This window comes from Trichosurus vulpecula, chromosome 4 (genome assembly GCF_011100635.1).
Source record: "Trichosurus vulpecula isolate mTriVul1 chromosome 4, mTriVul1.pri, whole genome shotgun sequence".
Lineage (NCBI taxonomy): Eukaryota > Metazoa > Chordata > Mammalia > Diprotodontia > Phalangeridae > Trichosurus > Trichosurus vulpecula.
Genome location: NC_050576.1, coordinates 275,450,135 through 275,464,146, shown reverse-complemented (window position 1 = coordinate 275,464,146; position 14,012 = coordinate 275,450,135). Strand labels below are relative to the sequence as shown.

The 14,012-nt window shown below is 38.8% G+C and overlaps 1 pseudogene; it reads left to right on the top strand.

Annotated features, from left to right (window-relative positions):
* Positions 1-1,724: 1,724 nt before the first annotated feature.
* LOC118847108 lies at positions 1,725-8,438 on the top strand (annotated as a pseudogene).
* Positions 8,439-14,012: the final 5,574 nt, after the last annotated feature.

The window sequence follows — 14,012 nt, the reverse complement described above, 5'->3', positions numbered from 1 at the left end:
ATTCTTCCCATTGGTTCAATCAGTAAAAATGCTTGGAGTTAGGAGATGAACTGTCTTCTTCATAGAACATTAAGGAGGCCAGAGTCACTGGCTCATTGAGTAGTAAAAGACAGACAAGAGGCCTGTAAAGGCAGGAAGGGGCCATGCAGGGCTTTAAAAGCCAAGGAACTTTATATTTGGTCCTGGAGGTAATGGGGAGACACTGGAGTTTATTGAATGGTGGAGCAGGTGCTGATGGTCAGACCTGTACTTAAGATCATGTTGGTAGCTGAGTGGAGGATAGACTGGAATGGGCAGAGACTTGAGGCTGGGAGATGATAATTAAAGCACCTGTGTCCGAGGTCTACTGTGAAGATGAAATGAGATCCTCTATTTAAAATACTTTGTAAACCTTAGAATGCCATAGATATATGAGTCCTAATTATAGGATATTTTCCCCTTGTTTCCAAGCTTGTGTCTTGCCACCTGCCAAGCTACCCCCATAGCTTCAACCCTTAACCACCAACAGTCAGCCCTGGAGGGGTAAAAGATGAGTATTGTCTTGAAGGTCTCATTCCTGCTGTCCCACATGCCAACTGTTTAACCTTAGAGGAGAGCCAGAAAGAATGCTGGCTATCCCAAGGAGTCAAAAGCTATCCTTTCAAAATCTAAGATATCCCCTTTGTTACCTTGGGTAAATCACTTGACCAACTTGGCCCTCGATTTGCTTGTTGGTAAAATGGGGAGGGGAGGTTTACGTGGTCTCTGAGGTCCCTTCCAGTTCTAGATTTCTGATATTTTAAGTCATTTCTCTTTTCTGGGTCTTAGTTTTCCCATAGGTAAAGTGAAGGCTTTCTACTAAAATCACTGCTGCTTAATCTGGAGTCTGTGAACTTTTATTTTTTTTTACAAAAAATTAATAACTTTTTCAATAGGATTTGTTTCTTTTGCAAACCTATGTATATGATTTTATACATTTAAATATATTATTCTGCAAAGGGCTATCTGTAGGTTTCAGCAGATAGTCAAGAGGGTCCTGACACCAAAAAGTCCGTGATTTGAGATGATCTTTAGACGCCCTAAGACTGGGAATTAGACACCAGTGATAGATCTGGGAGTTTCCTCACTGAGAGTTCACCATACCAAAGAAATCATAGATTTCAAAGAAATCCCCAGCCCCTAGAACTCTACCTGGCACATAAAGTAGAAGGCTCCTAATAAATGCATATTGATTTAATTTAAATAAATTGAGAAAAACTGCCCTTAAAGTAACCAGGACGTAATCAAACAACCTGAGAACTGTAAAAGTCCTGGCAAGGTTTTTTCCTCCAAACTTCACATGTAAATTGAGACTAATCTAGAAAAATGAAGTGACTGGCTTTGAGACCCCATCGTATGGGAGTTCTGGGTACAAACAATCAGCAAGCATTTATTAAGCACTTACTATATATGCCAGGCACTGTTCCAGGCATCAGTTATACAAAAAAAGTCAAAAGCTGTCCTTTCCCTCAAGGAGGTTACATTCTAATAAAGGAAAAGCATGTATATAAAAGATTCCATAAGACACATACAGAATTGATGGGAGATAACCTTAGAGGAAAGGCACTAGTAGCTGGAGGGACCAGGAAGGCAAGAATGTAGCATGTGACCTGAATCTTGAAGGAAGGCAGGGATTCTCAGTGGCAGAGATGAGGAAAGAGAGCATTCCAAGAAAAGGGGATAGCTCTTTATGCAAAGGTACAAAAATGGCTGACAAAGAGTTCAGCAAGGATGCAGACAAGGAGGGACTGCGGAGTATGTGGAGGGGACAAGATTACCTCTGCAGGCCTGCTCCAGTTCTTGGGCCTTTGAATTGTGAGGTCCCTCTAACAGACAGTGGTTTTTCTTTTTCTGGTGCCATGGTGTGACTGTACTGAACTAATAATCCCACAGCCTAGTTGTCTTTGCAGTCAACTAGAAGCATGTGAGTGATCTTATGAGAGCAGGGTACAGTGTTTTAGACTCTTGTGATAAATAAAACCTACATCCCAATGGGCTTTGGGCCCTGTAGGTGCTATAAGACATTTTCAAAACCACACCCCACATACACACACAGGGACACAATGATGAAGACCAACACAAGATCTCATGTTAACTTAGGAAGCAGTTATGGGGATTGTAAGGACTGAAATGTTCACAAGAGGGGTTGGGCTACTCCAGAAAGCTGGTAGGTACTCTGGGAGTAAGATAGCTATCAACCAGAGTCATAGGAAAGGTATGGTCAGTAGGACTGCTTCCCAAAAAGGCTCAGTGTACTAGTAGAGGCTTTAAAAATGGGTCCAAGGCTTCTTTCTTTCTTTTTTTCTTTTTTTCCTTCTTTCTTCCTTCCTTTCTTTCTTTCTTTCTTTCTTTCTTTTTCTTTCTTTCTTTCCCTTCCTTCCTTTCTTCCTTCTCTTTCTTCTTTCTCTTTCTTCCTTTCCAATCATTTTTAAGTTCCCAGAGTTTCACTTGAAGGAGGCTTTCAGATATTGGATATAGGGGTGCCACCTGTTAGGGATGGGTGCATATATACTCTCTAGCTAATGGCTTCATGGCTAATATTTACCAGACCAGAATCAGATGGAAATACATTTGTGTGACCAAGTCCTTACCAGATACCACTGACTTTTATGACCCCTAAAAGCTTACCCCTAAGCTATTATTAAGCTTACTTCAACACACCATGGATTTGTAATTTCATCAAAATAAACCTTCCCTAAACCTGGGGAATATATAACCGTCCAAGTATTCTGATTGTCCAGGGATTACTGGTTCTTCCACAGAAGATCCATCCAAGGTAGGGGAGGCCTTTCTCCAAGGTTTTGTACATCTGTTGATGGGGATGGGGTGGAGAGAGAACTGAGCAGTAGAATGTCTTCAAATGACTTGCAAGTATGTATTATGTATTACCAGTGATGAGGTGAAAGAAAAATGATGAGGGTACGGAACCATAGGTTTTTAGGGTGCTTGAGACTCCAGAATACCGACACTCTGGGTCCTGCCGAATGAATTTGATTCAAGCCTTCTCACAGCCAAAAAAAGACAAAGTTTATTACAGATTTGCCATATTTGGTTGTCTTAAGAAATCTTACCTTTTTGTGATGCTTGTTTTCACAAGTGGGCCAGATTTAATCTACTGAGCTAGATTGAAGCTAAGTGCCTTCATGGGGGCAAGATAGAGATTATATACAGAAAGATTGTGGGAGGGATTGAGGGGCGGTCAAGTAGTCTGGGGTGACTAGAGGAGGGGTTTAAGGAGGGTCTTGAGCAGGGGTCTAAGGAAGATCTTGATGGAACTGGGGTGACTAGAGGTCAAGACTCCAGGAAACAAGAGAATGGGATTTTGATGGGATGGTGGGAAGCAGCTGGACAATAGAGGGCTAGGCTAGTTAGAGATTTGAGCCTTGTGACAAGGAAGGGCTTATGGCCTCAGGCAAAGGCCAGATCTAAGTGGGAAGATTCAAGGAGAGTTCAAGGGGGTTCCCAGAGACTGTACCCCCATCACCAGGATCTGCATTTCCTTTGAGATACTTCTTGGCTCATTTTCTATTCCTGACTGTGACCGTCTAGAATGAGAAGAGATGGTTGGAATGAGCATTTATTAAGTGCCAAATACTTTATTCATCTGATCCTCACAACAACCTTGGGGAGGTAAGTGCTATTCTTATCTCCATTTTATAGTTGAGGAAACTGAGGTAAAAAGAGATTAAAACTACTATGTGAGGCTGGATTTGAACTCACGCCTTCCTGACTCCAGGTCCATCTTCCTATCCTAGTCACTTCCTAAGACATGAGCTTCTAAAAGTTCCAAATTGAGATTCATTTTGCAGGATTTGATTTGTCACAGCAGTTCCCAAAGGAGACTCTGTGAAGTTACTGCTACCAGGTGAGATAATCTGACTTAATTCAATTCAAGAGGTTTTACTAAGTACCTACAAAGTGCCATGTCAGCTGTGGGGTCTTCTCAATTCCATTTCTACAACGTATCTTAAATTCATCCCCTTTTCCTTCCTCTCACCCAGCCACCGTCCTAGTTCAAGCTCTCAGCATTGTGCTCCAGGACTATTGTAGTGACATCCTAATTGCGTTCCCTACCTCAAGTCTCTCCCCTCCCCCATCTGCCCTTTACAGAGCTGCCAAAGTGATATTCCTAAAGCACCTGTTTGACCACCACTCAATAAACTACAGTGGCTCCCAGTCTATCATCTACCCAAATTACCCATTTTGCTGTTCCTCATGTGATGCACCATCTCGGTCTCTGGGTTTTTGCATGAGCTGGTCCTTAATTGCTAGAATGCATATTTTCCTCACTTCTACCTTTAGAATCTCTAATTTCCTTCAAAGCTCAGCTCAGAAGCCATTTCCTAAATGAAGCTTCTCCTGTTCCCCCAGGCGCTAGCCCACACTTCATTACTTTGGATTTATTTTGTATACTGGCATACCTTGGGGATGTTCAATTCAAGACCACCTCGATAAAGGGAATATAGAAATAAAATGAGTCACATGACTTTTTTAGATTCTCAGTGCATAAAAAGTATATTGACACTATACTGTAGTCTATTAAGTGTGTAATTGTGTTATATCTAACACACACACACACACCTTAATTTAAAAATACTTTATTGCTAAAAAATGCTAACCATCAACTGAGCCTTCAGGGCATGGAAATCTTTTTGCTGGTGAAGGGTCTTACCTCAATGTTGATGCTTGCTGATTGATTAGGGAGGCAGCTGCTGAAGGGTGGCTGTGGCAATTTCTTAAAATAAGACAATAAGAAAGTTTATTACATCAGCTGATTCTCCCTTTCACTTGAACACTTAGAGGCCACTGAAGGGTTTTTAGTTGGCCTAATTTCTGTATTGTTTCACCTCAGATCTGGACAGTTTGTTGGTAGAGCAGTCAGGACACACCCATATGACATTTATCAATTAAGTTTGCTTTCTTATAGTTCACGGTGCCCCAAATAGTTGCAAAAGTAACATCAAAGATTGTGGATCACAGATTACCATTACAGACATAATAATAATGAAAAAATTGGAAATATTGTGAGAATTATGAAAATGTGTCACAGAGACAAGTTTTGAGCACATGCTATTGGAAAAATGGTGTTGAGAGACTTGCTCAACACAGGGTTGCCACAAACCTTTAATTTGTTAAAAAAAAACACAATATCTGTGAAGTGCAATAAAACAAGGTGTACCTGTGTATTTAACATGTATACATATTTATTTAATTTTGTCTTTGTATCTCTATACCCTAGTTCACTGACTGGCATATATTAAGCACTTATAAAATGCTTATTGGTTGATTAATTCAATGTGCCAGGCACCCCAAAAAATGGCTCCTGCCTTCAAGGAGCTTACATTCTACTTGTAATTTCACACTATGGATAAAAGGTAGGGTGGGGAAAGAGACTCCCAGGAGCTTAGAAACAATGCGAATGATTTTTTTTGCCTGGGGGGTAATAATAAGGTCCATTTCTTCTCCCCAAGTATTCTGCATCCCATCTTCTTTCAGATATTTCGATAACCAATCTTTTTAATGCCCTTAAAATTGTGTCACCCCCAGAATGGATCTCTTCTGGGTACAATTGTTTTGGTCCAGCTGTTCTTCCCATTTTTGTTTTCTTTAGTGCATTTTCTACTTCTTCATGCTGACCACTGGGAGCTGTGATATAAGAGTCAAAATGTGGCAGTTCCTGTGTCATGAAAGAGTTTGTGAGAAATAATTCATTTGGACCCCTACACTATTTCAATCAGTTTGAAATATTGCATAAATCGTATAGGGATAGATACGGTCTTATAGTGGGCCTCAAACTTTAATGTAATGTTCACTACTTGTTTACCAACTTATGAGGCTCACTTGTGCAACCACAAGAATGCTGACAAAGATATCACCATCTCATTTTGTTTCAATTCCACATCCAAACACAACATGGGTGGGTTGTCTTGATCTTTGGAAAGTTCCCTAATTTTTTTGTTGTTGTTCCTCTAGACCTCTTTCTCTTGTCCAACATGATCTGGTGACCCACCTTACGACCACTTAGTGAGTTGAGATGCCCCATGCTTTGCCCAACCTGTGACACTGCCCCACCCCTGCAGATATGTCATTTTTGGACCTCAAGAGAAGGATTGTCAAATAATGAGATTCTATATTTCACAGTGGCTCTTTTGTGTATTTGGGGGCATCTCAGATCATGAGGGAGATCTAAGGTCCACTTCATTAGAGGAGACCATGGACTCTTTAATAAAGTCCTACATTGGCTCAGAGCTCTGCCTCAGTCTTTTTTTTTTTTTTGTAGGTTGGACAATTTTAATTTCCACAAGTTTACTATGGAAATTTTGGCAGATCTTTTCCTATTTTTTTGTCTTTGTTATCTTCCCTTCACTTTCACTGTTGGCCCATCCCTCCCCATCTGTGCATTTTGCATTTCAGAAATTCTATCCTTAGCAAGAATTTGTCTTGATTCTATGATCAGTATTGCCTTTTAACCATCTCTTTATGCACTAACCATCTCTTTAAGAATATGTTCTGAGGAGGGCAAAGACACAATGGCAGAGAAAAGGCAGTGACTCACCTGAGTTCTCCCCAAAACTCCTCCAAACACTTTTAAATAATGCCTCAAAACAATTCCTGGAGCAGCAGAACCCCCAAAAGAACCTACCTTTCAGGCAGATGTTAATATATGGGATGGATTGTTGTTGTTGTTTTTAAAGTATTTGTTAATGTGAGTGTGTGAGCCTCATGTTTTAAGCATTTCCTCTGTGGAAGAAATAAATAACTGATATCTTATTTGTTTTTTTTTTAACATTAACAAGATGGGACTCTGTTAATTCTTTCTTGGAAAAACCTTAGGCGTGCAGTATTTGTAAGCTTTGGTCTGGAAATTGTCCTCAGAGTTCTACTCTAGAGTAGGGGCATAATGAGCCAGTGAGATGAAAGAATCCTAATCCCTTCTTTGGAGTCAGGCTTCCCCAAATTCATAGCTGGCAGCCATTGTGGGACAGAGGACCATGACATCAGGAATGTGATACCATGACTTGCCAGCTAATTGGATTTAAGTGAGGAAAGGCTGTGCAAAGTCACCAGCCTCACTTTCTCCTTTGGAGCCATCTGGGCCCAATGACAAGATATAGATCATGATTACTGGAGATGGCCCCAGATGCAATGGAAGTGCTAGATAATACTATTCTAAAGGCCCATAAATACTTATAAAGAAATATCACGAATTATTTGCATTGTGTCCAGCTCTTGAGTTTCACTACGCCACTCCACCACCTTCTCTACCAACTACCACTCCCTAGGCTCAGTCCAGGTGCCCAGCCACCAGGTCTGGCTGGCCAGCAGCTCTGCCAGTGTCTATGCAGGCACTAGCAGCTCTGGCTCCCAAATCTTCACAGCCAGTTCCACCAGCTTCTGTGGGGGTTAGGAGCTGGGGGCCTGATAGAGGGGCTGGTCAAGGTTGGGGAGATCCAGGGGGAGAAGGAGACCATGTAGGACCTCAACAACCTCCTCTCCTCCTATCTGGAGCCTGGAGATGGAGAATCACAAACGGGAAGGGAAAATCAGGGAGCATATGAACAAGAAGGGAGATCAGACCAGGGAATGGGGACATTATTTCAAGACTATTGAGGATCTGTGAGCACAGATCTATACAAACTCAGTGGACAATGCCAGAATCATCCTACAGATTGATAATGCCTGCCTGGTGGCTGATGACTTTAGAGTCAAGTATGAAGCAAAGCTGACCATGAGATAGTCTATAGAAAGTGACATTCACAGCCTTCAGAAGGTCATTGATGACCCCAATGTGACCAGGCTGCAACAGGAGACAGAGATTGACACCCTGAAGGAAGAGCTGCTCTTCATGAAGAAGGGAGGAGGTGAATTCTCTACAAGCCCAAATCATAGGCTCTGGGCTGACCGTGGAGGTGGACTCTCCCAAATCAAAGGACTTGAGCAAGATCATGGCTGATATCTGAGCTCAGTATGGTGCTCTGGCTCAGAAGAACAGAGAAGATCTTGATAAATACTCATCCCAGCAGATTGAGGAGAGCACAGTGGCTATCAACACAAGATCTGAGGAGGTGGAATCAGCTGGAAACACTAGTCACTGAGCTGAAATGTACAATCCAGTCCCAGGAGATTGACATCTAAAAACAAGCTTGGAGGAGAGCCTGAGGGAGGTGGAGATCCCCTATGCTATCCAAATAGAGCAGATCAATACAGCCCTGCTATGCCTGGAGGCAGAGGTGAGGCAGACACAAATAGAGGGGCAGCACCAGGCATAGGAATACTAGGCCCTGCTCACCATTAAGGTCAAACTGGAAGCAAAGATCAACACCTATCGAAACCTGCTGGAGAATGAGGAAGATTCCAGTCTTGTGTATGCCTTGGACAGCAGTGGTAGTTCCTTACAGAAGACCAGCACTCAGAGGATTTTAAAAATTAAAAAAAAAATCACGAGAAAACTTATTTTTAAAACAGCAAAGCTTAGAACTCCTATGCTATTTAATATTTCATAAAAATAATAACGAATCATGAATCAAGTCAATAAACATTTCTGAAGCACCTACTATATAAACAAAGGCAGAAAGTATTTTTGGCAAAACAAAAGTATTACCACTCTTAGTCACAAGGTGGAGCTAGAGTATTATTTGTCTATTGCTTGATTTTGAAATTCCAATTTGCTGGGAATTTTGCCAAAGTCAATACCTCAGAACTGAAGTGACAGGAATTTTAATAGTGATGATAGTGTTTTATTATAGACATTTTCTCCATCATGGCTCAAGAATTTTCCACATAGGAGGGGCATTCTGGGAAGATGGCACAGTAGGTCAGAAAATTGCAGGCTCTCCAAATTTCCTCTATGAAAAAGACAGAACATCACCTCAAAGTGAATATAGAGTGGCAAAAATAAACATAAGTCAGGGTGAAGCAGTTGTCCTCCTAAGACAACTTGAGAGGACCTCACAAAAGACTCAACCTCCAGGGGCAGAGGTTTGGCTTGACTAAAGTGCAAACATCACCAGGTGAATCAACAGACAATAAGCCTCTGGGACAGCTGGGTTTAGAAGCAGCCTTTGCTTCAGGAATTTTCACCTCGAGGAGAGTGTGGGGGTCTGATGACTGAGTAGGGTAATATGGAAGGAGCTTTGCTGTCTTGGAACTCTAGGCCCAGCTGTGCTGAGCGGACATATTCCTGGGCTGAAACTGAGGGTGAGAAGGAGCTAGCACACAGAGATTGCAGAATTTTTTTTTAAAGAGAGCAATACAAGAAAAAATTATGAAAAGAGAGTCAACCATTTTGAAAAAGATCCAAGAACTTAGGGGAAAAAATAACTCCTTGAAAACTTAAATTGGGTAAAGGAAAATGGATGACATTAGAAGGTACCAAGAAATAATAAAACAAAATCAAAAGAATGAAAAAATAGAAGAGAATGCGAAACATCTCACTAGAAAAACAACTAATCTGGATAACAGATCTAGGAGAGACAATATAAGAATTGCTGGATTATTGAAAAGTTATGGTCAAAAAAGAATCTTGATATAATGTTACAAGAAATTAAGAAAAAGAAGTAATCGAAGAATACTTTTCAGATCATGATGCAATAAAAATTATTTGTAATAAAGAACCATGGAAAAATAAGCTAAAAATTAATTGGAAACTAAATAATCTAATTCTAAAGAATGAGTGGGCCAAAGAACAAATCAGAGAAACAATTAATAATTTCATTCAAGAGAATGACAATAATGAGATAATATACCAAAACTTATGGGATGCAGCAAAAGCAGTTCTTAGGGGAAGTTTTATATCTCTAAATGCTTACATGAATAAAATAGAGAAAAAGGAGATTCAATGAATTGGGCATGCAACTGAAAAGCTAGAAAAAGAACAAATTGAAAATCCCCAATTAAATATCAAATTAGAAACACTGAAAATCAAAGGAGAGATTAATAAAATTGAAACCAAGAAAACTATTGAATTAATAAATAAAACCAAGAGCTGGTTTTATGAAAAAACCAATAAAATTGATAAACCCTTGGTCAATTTGATTTAAAAAAAGAAGAAAAACAAATTACCACTATTAAAAATGAAAAGGGTGAATTCACCTCTAATGAAGAGGAAATCAAAAGAATAATTAGGAATTATTTTGCCCAATTGTATGTCCATAAATTTGACAACATTAGGGATATGGATGAATATCTACAAAAACATAAATTGCCCAGGTTAACAGAAGAGGAAGTAAAATTTCTAAATAACCCCATCTCAGAAAAAGAAATTGAACTCCCTAGGAAAAAATCTCCAGGGCCAGACAGTTTTAGATGTGAATTTTATCAAACATTTAAAGAACAATTAATTCCTATACTTTGTAGACTATTTGGGAAATAGGTGAAGAAGGAGTCCTACCAAATTCTTTTTATGACACAAATATGGTACTAATACCCAAACCAGGTAGAGTCAAAACAGAGAAAGAAAATTATAGACCAATTTCCCTAATGAATATTGATGCAAAAATTTTAAATAAAATATTAGCAAAAAGATTTCAGCAACTTATTACAAGAATAATACACTATGATCAGGTGGGATTTATTCCAGGAATGCAAGGCTGGTTCCATATTAGGAAAACTATTAGCATAATTGACCATATCAACAACAAAACTAGCAGAAACCGTATGATCATCTCAACAGATGCAGAAAAAGCCTTTGACAAAATACAACACCCATTCCTATTAAAAACACTGGAAAGCATAGGAATAAATGGTGCCTTCCTTAAAATTATAGATAGCATCTACCTAAAACCATCAACAAGCATTATTTGTAATAGGGATAAGCTAGATGCATTCCCAGTAAGATCAGGGGCAAAACAAGGATGTCCATTATCACCCCTACTATTCATTTTGGTACTAGAAACATTAGCTGTAGCACTAAGAGAAGAAAAATAAATTGAAGGAATTAGAATAGGCAAAGAAGAAACTAAATTATCACTTTATGCAGATGATATGATGATTTACTTAGAGAATCCTAGAAAATCAAGTAAAAAACTACTTGGAATTATAAACAACTTTAGCAAAGTTGCGGGATATAAAATAAACCCACATAAATCCTCAGCATTCCTGTATATTACTAACAAAGCCCAACAGCAAGAGATAGAGAGAGAAATTCTATTCAAACCTACTGTAGACACTATCAAATATTTGGGAGTCTATCTGCCAAGACAAACCCAGGGCCTATATGAACATAATTATGAAAGACTTTTCACGTGAATAAAGTCAGATATAAATAAATGGAAAAATATCAGTTGCTCATGGTTAGGCTGAGCTAATATAATAAAAATGACAATTTTACCTAAATTTATCTATTCAATGCCATATCAATTGAACTACCAAAAAATTATTTTACGGAGCTAGATAAAACAATAACAAAATTCATCTGGAAGAACAAGAGGTCTAGAATATCTAGGGTATTAATGAAAAAGAATGCTAGGGAAGGTGGCCTAGCCATACCAGATATTAAACTGTACAATAAAGCAGCAGTCACTAAAACTACCTGGTACTGGCTAAGAAACAGGGTTGTGGATCAGTGGAATAGGATAGGTACACAAGATGCAGAAGTCAATGACTATAGCAATCTACTCTTTGATAAACCCAAAGAATCCAGCTTCTGGGCTAAGAATTCACTATTTCACAAAAAGTGCTGGGAAAATTGGAAAATGGTAGTGCAGACACTGAACATAGACCAATATCTTACACTACATACCAAAATAAAGTCAAAATGGGTTCATGATTTAGAAATAAAGGCTGCTACTATAAGCAATTTGGTAGAGCAAGGAGTAGTTTACCTATCAGATTTATGGAAAAGAAAAGAATTCATGACACAACAAGAGATAGAGAGCATTAAAAATGCAAAATGGAGAATTTTGATTATGTTAAATTGAAATGTTCTTGTATAAAAAAAGTCAATGCAACAAGGAGGGAAGGAGAAAATTGGGAGAAAATCTTTACAACCAGTGTCTCTGATAAAGGCCTCATCTCTAAAATATACAGGAAACTGAGCCAAATATATAGGAATACAAGTCATTCCCCTATTGAGGAATGGTCAAAGGATGTGAACAGGCAGTTTTCAGAGGAAGAAATTAAAGATATCTGTAGGCATATGAAAAAATGCCCCAAATCACTACTGATTAGAGAAATGCAAATCAAAACAACCCTTATGTAACACATCTCTCCTGGCAGATTGTCTAAAATGACAAAACAGGAAAATGATAAATGCTGGAGAGGATGTGGGAAAATTGGAACATTGTTACATTGCTGGTGGAATTGTGAACTGATCCAGTCATTCTGGAGAGCAATTTGGAACTATGCCCAAAGGGCTATAAAATGTTCATACCCTTTGACCAGCAATACCACTTCTAGGGTTGTATCCCAAAGAGATCACACGAGTGGGAAAAGGACCCATATGTACAAAAATATTTATAGCGGCTCTTTTTGTGGTAGCTAAGAATTGGAAATCAAAGGGATGCCCATCAATTGGGGAATGGCTGAACAAGCTGTGGTGTATGAAGGTAATGGAATACTATTGTGCTATAAGAAATGGGGATGATACAGACTTCATAACAACCTGGAAAAACCTACACAATATGATGCTGAGCGAGCAGAGCAGAGCCAGGAGAACATTATACACAACCACAGATATATGGATTCTGTGAGGACTAACCATGATAGACTTTTCTCTTCTCAGCAACACAAGGTGCAAAGACAACTCCAAAGGACTCGCAATGGAGAATGTTATCTACATCCAGAGAAAGAACTATGACGTATGAATGCAGATTGAGGCACACTTTATGCTCACCATTTTTTCCCTTTTTTTCCCTCTCTTTTGATTTTGTTTTTGGCTTTGTTTTTTTTGGTTCTGCTTCTTTCTGATGATTCATTCCATTGGTCATAATTCTTCTTCACAGCTTGACTAGTGTGTAAATAAGTTCAATGCAAAGTTATACATAGAAGATATATCGGATTCCATGCCATCTTGGGGAGGGAGGGGAGGGGGAAGAAAATCTGGAACTCAAAATTATGTAGAACCAAGTGTTGTAAACTAAAAATAAAAAAAAAATGTTTTATTTTTAAAAAAAAGAAATTAAGGAAAAATTAAGGAAAACTGCCCTGAAGTTCTAGAACAAGGGATAAAGTAGAAGTAGAAATAGAAAAAATCCACAGATCACCACCTGAAAAAGATCACAGGATGAAAACTTACAGGAATATCATAGCCAGGTTTCAAAATTCCCATGTTAAGGAGAAAATATTATAAGCAACAAGAAAAAAACCAATTTAAATACTGCAGAACTACAATCAGGATTACACAAGACCTATCAGCTTCTACATCAAAAGACCATAAGTCTTAGAACATTAGATTTTAAAGAGCAAATGAGCTAGGGTTCCAACCAAATATAACTTACCCAGCAAAGTTGAGTGTAATCCTGAATGAAAAACAAATGGATATTTAATGAACTGACTTTCAGGCATTTGTGACAAAAAGACCAGAACACAATGGAAACTTTGACATCTAAGATCCAGGAGAAATGTAAAGTAAACATAAAAGAGTAATTATAAGGGACTCAATAAGGGCAAACTATTTGCTTCTTATATGTGAAAATGTCAGTTTTCTTAAGACTGTCATCATTACTTGGGTAATCATTATTTAAGACTGTTACCATTACTTGAAAGAAATGTTGGGACTGTGCTGAGTATGATGAATCTGAAAAACAAAATTGGGTAGGAAAAGGTAAAGAGAAGTAATTATCTCGTGCAAATGAAACATGAAAGGAAGAACTGATATGGAGGAAGTAGGTGGGGGTGGAGGGTTGGTAGTTCTGGAACCTTACTCTCATCAGATCTGTGTTAAACAGGGAACAACACATACATCTAGAAGGCTATAAAAGTCTTCTAAATTTATAAAGAAATAAAAGGGGAAGGGAACAGGGTAAGGAAGGGACTTTTAAAAGGGTGTGTGGATT